We start from the raw sequence: 6,021 nt of genomic DNA, 5'->3' as shown, positions 1-6,021 counted from the left end.
AAAAGTTTTTAAATTTAATTGTTTCTTATGAATCAAATCAAATTTTCAATTTAAAAATCTTATCTTTTCAAAATCTTTCTCAAAAATCAAATCTTTTTCATTTTACCTTCATATTTTCGAAAACTTTTTAAATTGATTTTCAAAATCTTTTTCTTATTTTATTTCTTAATTTTCAAAATCTTTACTAACATTTAATATGATTGATTGAAAATTTTCAAGTTGTTACTTGCTTATTAAGAAAGATTCAATCTTTAAACTCTAGAATCATATCTTTTTAGTTTCTTGTTAGTCAAGTAATCAACTTTAGTTTTCAAAATCAAATCTTTTTAATTTTCTTTTCAAATCTTTTTCAAATTAAAATTTCAATCATATCTTTTTCAAATTCAATTTCAAAATCTTTTCTAACTTCTTATCTTTTTAAAATTGATTTTCAAATCTTATCTTTTCGTTTCAATCATATCTTTTTAAATTTCAATCATATCTTTGTCAAAAACAAATTTCAAAACTTTTTCAATCAATCTTATCTTTTTGTTTCAATCATATCTTTTTCAAAACTACCTAACTAATCCTCTCTCTCTTATTTTCGAAAATTCCCTCTCTCCTTTTTCAAAATTCCTTTTTAATTAACTAATTGTTTTAATTTTAATTTAATTTCAACTTTAATTTTCGAAATCTAACTTTCAATTTTAATTTTTATTTTAATTAAATTTCGAAATTCTCTCTCTCATCTCCTTCTATTTATTTATTCATCTACTAATACTTCTCTCCCATCCAAAAATTCGAACACCACCTTCCTCTCTGTGTTCGAGTTTTTCCTCTTCTCTTCTTTACATTACATTCTTTTCTTCTTCTACTCACACAAAGGAACCTCTCTCTACTGAGGCAAATAGGATCGCTATTATTTTCTATTTTCTTCTTTTTCATATGAGCAGGAGCAAGGACAAGAACATTCTTGTTGAAGCAGATTCTGAACCTAAAAGGACTTTAAAAAGGAAACTAAGAGAAGCTAAAATACAATAATCCAGAGACAACCTTACAGGAATTTTTGAACAGGAAGAGGAGATGGCAGCCGAAAATAATAATAATGCAAGGAGGATGCTTGGTGACTTTACTGCACCTAATTCCAATTTACATGGAAGAAGCATCTCCATCCCTGCCATTGGAGCAAACAACTTTGAGCTGAAACCTCAATTAGTTTCTCTGATGCAGCAGAACTGCAAGTTTCATGGACTTCCATCTGCAGATCATTTTCAGTTCTTAACTAAATTCTTGCAGATCTGTTATACTGTTAAGACCAATGGGGTTGATCCCGAGGTCTATAGGCTTATGATTTTCCTGTTTGCTGTAAGAGACAGAGCTAGAGTATGGTTGGATTCTCAACCCAAAGATAGCCTGAACTCTTGGGATAAGCTGGTCACGGCTTTCTTAGCCAAGTTCTTTCCTCCTCAAAAGCTTAGTAAGCTTAGAGTGGATGTTCAAACCTTCAGACAGAAAGAAGGTGAATCCCTCTATGAAGCTTGGGAGAGATATAAGCAACTGACCAAAAAGTGTCCTTCTGACATGCTTTCAGAATGGACCATCCTGGATATATTCTATGATGGTCTGAATTAGCTAAGATGTCGTTGGATACTTCTGCAGGTGGATCCATTCACCTAAAGAAAACACCTGCAGAAGCTCAAGAACTCATTGACATGGTTGCTAATAACCAGTTCATGTACACTTCTGAGAGGAATCCTGTGAGTAATGGGACGCTTCAGAAGAAGGGAGTTCTTGAAATTGATACTCTGAATGCCATAATGGCTCAGAACAAAATATTGACTCAGCAAGTCAATATGATTTCTCAGAGTCTGAATGGAATGCAAGCTGCATCCAACAGTACTCAAGAGGCATCTTCTGAAGAAGAAGCTTATGATCCTGAGAATCCTGCAATAGCAGAGGTGAATTACATGGGAGAACCCTATGGAAATACCTATAATCCCTCATGGAGAAATCATCCAAATCTCTCATGGAAGGATCAACAAAAGCCTCAACAAGGCTTTAACAATGGTGGAAGAAACAGGTTTAATAGCAAGCCTTTTCTATCATCCATTCAGCAACAGACAGAGAGTTATGAGCAGAATCTATCTAACTTGACAAATATAGTATCTGATCTATCTAAGGCCACTCTAAGTTTCATGAATGAGACAAGGTCCTCCATTAGAAATTTGGAAGTACAAGTTGGCCAGCTAAGTAAAAGGATCACTGAAATCCCTCCTAGTACTCTCCCAAGCAATACAGAAGAAAATCCAAAAGGAGAGTGCAAGGCCATTGAAATGACCATCATGGCCGAAACCACAAAAGAGGAGGAGGACATGAATCCCAGTGAGGAAGACCTCCTGGGACGTCCAGTGATCAATAAGGAGTTTCCCTCTGAGGAACCAAAGGAATCTGAGGCTCAACTAGAGACCATAGAGATTCCATTGAACCTCCTTATGCCATTCATGAGCTCTGATGAGTATTCTTCTTCTGAAGAGGATGAAGATGTTACTGAAGAGTAAGTTGCCAAGTACCTTGGTACAATCATGAAGCTGAATGCCAAATTATTTGGTAATGAGAACCTCCCTTGCTCACCAATGAACTAAGTGATCTGGATCAACTGACATTGCCTCAGAAGAAACAGGATCCTGGAAAGTTCTTAATACCTTGTACCATAGGCACCATGACCTTTGAGAAGGTTCTATGTGACCTTGGGTCAGGGATAAACCTCATGCCCCTCTCTGTAATGGAGAAACTGGGAATCTTTGAGGTGCAAGCTGCAAGAATCTCATTAGAGATGGCAGACAACTCAAAAAAACAGGCTTATGGACTAGTGGAGGACGTGTTAGTAAAGGTTGAAGGCCTTTACATCCTTGTTGATTTCATAATCCTGGATACTGGGAAGGAGGATGATGAATCTATCATCCTTGGAAGACCCTTCCTAGCCACAGCAAGAGCTGTGATTGATGTAAACAGAGGAGAGTTGGTCCTTCAACTGAATGAGGACAACCTTGTATTTAAAACTCAAGGATCTCTTTCTGTAACAATGGAGAGGAAGCATGAAAAGCTTCTCTCAGTACAGAGTCAACTAAAGCCCCCACAGTCAAACTCTAAGTTTGGGGTTGGGAGGCCTCAGCCAAACTCTAAGTTTGGTATTGAACTCCCATATCCAAACTCTAAGTTTGGTGTTGAGAGTCTATAAAATTGACCTGATCACCTGTGTGGCTCCATGAGAGCCCACTGTCAAGCTATTGACATTAAAGAAGCGCTTGTTGGGAGGCAACCCAATGTTATTTAATCATTTTTATTTTATTTTCTCTTTGCTATTTCATGTTTTATTAGGTTGATGATCATGTGGAATCACAAAAACTACTGAAAAATCAAAAACAGAATGAAAAACAGCATTGAAAACAGAACACCCTGGAGGAAGGGCTTACTGGCGTTTAAACGCCAGTAAGGAGCATCTGGCTGGCGTTTAACGCCAGAACAGAGCATGAAACTGGCGTTAAACGCCAGAAACAAGCAGCATTCTGGCGTTTAAACGCCAGGAATGCACCCCAAAGGAAAACTGGCGTTCAACGCCAGAAACATGCTACAGACTGGCGTTGAACGCCCAAAGCAAGCATGGAAGTGGCGTTTAACGCCAGAAACATGCTGCAATCTGGCGTTAAACACCAGGATTGCCTACAGAGGGCGTTTACATGCCTAATTAGAGCAGGGATGATTAAGTTCTTGGCCCCACTGGATCTGTGGATCCCACAGGATCTCTTCAGGTCTGTGGACCCCACAGGATCCCCACCTACTTCTTCTCTCCTCTTCACACCTTTTTATAACTCTCTTCCCCAAAAACCCCACCTACCTTTAAATTCAAAATAATTTCCCTCCCAAACCCAACCCTAAATGGCCGAACCCTAACCCCTCCCCATTCCTATATAAACCCCTCATTCCTTCTTCATTTTCACACAACACAACCATCTCTTCACTCCTTGGCCGAAACCCACTCTCTCTCCCTCTCCTCCCTTTCTCTTCTTCTTCTACTTCTTTCTTTCTTCTTTTGCTCGAGGACGAGCAAACATTTTAAGTTTGGTGTGGTAAAAAGCATTGCTTTTTGTTTTTCCATAACCATTCATGGCACCAAAGGCCAGAGAAACCTCTAGAAAGAGGAAAGGGAAGGCAATTGCTTCCACCTCTGAGTCATGGGAGATGGAGAGATTCATCTCTAAGGTCCATCAAGACCACTTCTATAAAGTTGTGGCCAAGAAGAAAGTGATCCCTGAGGTTCCTTTCAAACTCAAAAAGAATGAGTATCTAGAGATCCGACTTGAGATCCAAAGAAGAGGTTGGGAAGTCCTCACCAACCCCATTCAACAAGTTGGGATCTTAATGGTTCAAGAGTTCTATGCAAATGCATGGGTCACTAGAAACCATGATCAAAGTGTGAACCCGAACCCAAAGCATTGGCTCACCATGGTTCGGGGGAAATACTTAGATTTCAGTCCGGAAAATGTAAGGTTGGCGTTCAACCTACCAATGATGGAAGAGAACGCACGCCCCTACACTAGAAGAGTCAACTTTGATCAAAGGTTGGACCAAGTCCTCATGGACATATGTGTGGAAGGAGCTCAATGGAAAATTGACTCAAAAGGTAAGCCGGTTCAACTAAGAAGGCTTGACCTCAAACCAGTAGCTAGAGGATGGTTGGAGTTCATTCAACGCTCAATCATTCCTACTAGCAACCGGTCTGAAGTTACTATAGACCGGGCCATCATGATCCATAGCATCATGATTGGGGAGGAAGTGAAAGTTCATGAGATTATACCTCAAGAACTCTACAAGGTGGCTGACAAGTCCTCTAATTTGGCAAAGTTAGCCTTTCCTCATCTCATTTGCCACCTCTGCAATTCAGCTGGAATTGACATAGAGGGAGACATCCTCATTGAAGAGGATAAGCCCATCACTAAGAAAAGGATGGAGCAAACAAGAGAGTATGGACCTCAACATGAGCATGAAGAAATTCCTCACCATGAAATCCCTGATATGCCTCAAGGGATGCACTTTCCTCCACAAAACTATTGGGAACAAATCAACACTTCCCTAGGTGAATTAAGTTCCAACATGGGACAACTAAGGATGGAGCACCAAGAGCATTCCATCATCCTCCATGAAATTAGAGAAGATCAAAGAGCTATGAGGGAGGAACAACAAAGACAAGGAAGAGACATAAAGGAGCTCAAAAGCACCATTGGTTCTTCAAGAAGAGGAAGACGCCACCCTCACTAAGGTGGACTCATTCCTTAATCTCCTTGTCTATTTATTTTTACTGTTTTTCGTTTATTATGCTTTATGTTTGTGTCTTCATGATCATTAGTATTTAAATGTTTATGCCTTAAAATTATGAATGTCCTATGAATCCATCACCTCTCTTAAATGAAAAATGTTTTAATTACAAAAGAACAAGAAGTACATGGTTTCGAATTCATCCTTGAAACTAGTTTAATTATTTTGATGTGGTGACAATACTTTTTATTTTCTGAATGAATGCTTGAACAGTGCATATGTCTTTTGAATTTGATGTTTAAGAATGTTAAATATGTTGGCTCTTGAAAGAATGATGACAAAGAGACATGTTATTTGATAATCTGAAAAATCATAAAAATGATTCTTGAAGCAAGAAAAAGCAGTGAATACAAAGCTTGCAAAAAAAAAATAGCAAAAAAAAAAAGAGAGAAAAAGCAAGCAGAAAAAGCCAAAAGCTCTTAAAACCAAAAGGCAAGAGAAAAAAGCCAATAGCCCTTAAAACCAAAAGGCAAGGGAAATAAAAATGATCCTAAGGCTTTGAGCATTAGTGGATAGGAGGGCCTAAAGGAATAAAATCATGGCCTAAGCGGCTGAACCAAGCTGTCCCTAACCATGTGCTTGTGGCGTGAAGGTGTCAAGTGAAAACTTGAGACTGAGCGGTTAAAGTCAAGGTCCAAAGCAAAAGAAGAGTGTGCTTAAGAACCCTGG

The 6,021-nt window shown here is 38.6% G+C and overlaps 1 non-coding gene across 1 annotated transcript; it reads right to left on the bottom strand.

Annotated features, from left to right (window-relative positions):
- Positions 1-1,458: 1,458 nt before the first annotated feature.
- LOC112745662 (small nucleolar RNA R71) lies at positions 1,459-1,566 on the bottom strand. Its single transcript, XR_003173579.1, has one exon. It is a non-coding gene; the product is annotated as a small nucleolar RNA R71 (small nucleolar RNA).
- Between the last annotated feature and the right edge of the window lie 4,455 nt (positions 1,567-6,021).

The sequence above is a fragment of the Arachis hypogaea genome, chromosome 14 (genome assembly GCF_003086295.3).
Source record: "Arachis hypogaea cultivar Tifrunner chromosome 14, arahy.Tifrunner.gnm2.J5K5, whole genome shotgun sequence".
Classification (NCBI taxonomy): domain Eukaryota; kingdom Viridiplantae; phylum Streptophyta; class Magnoliopsida; order Fabales; family Fabaceae; genus Arachis; species Arachis hypogaea.
The sequence above is the reverse complement of the archived record's forward strand: the minus strand, read 5'-3'. Positions and strand labels throughout refer to the sequence as shown.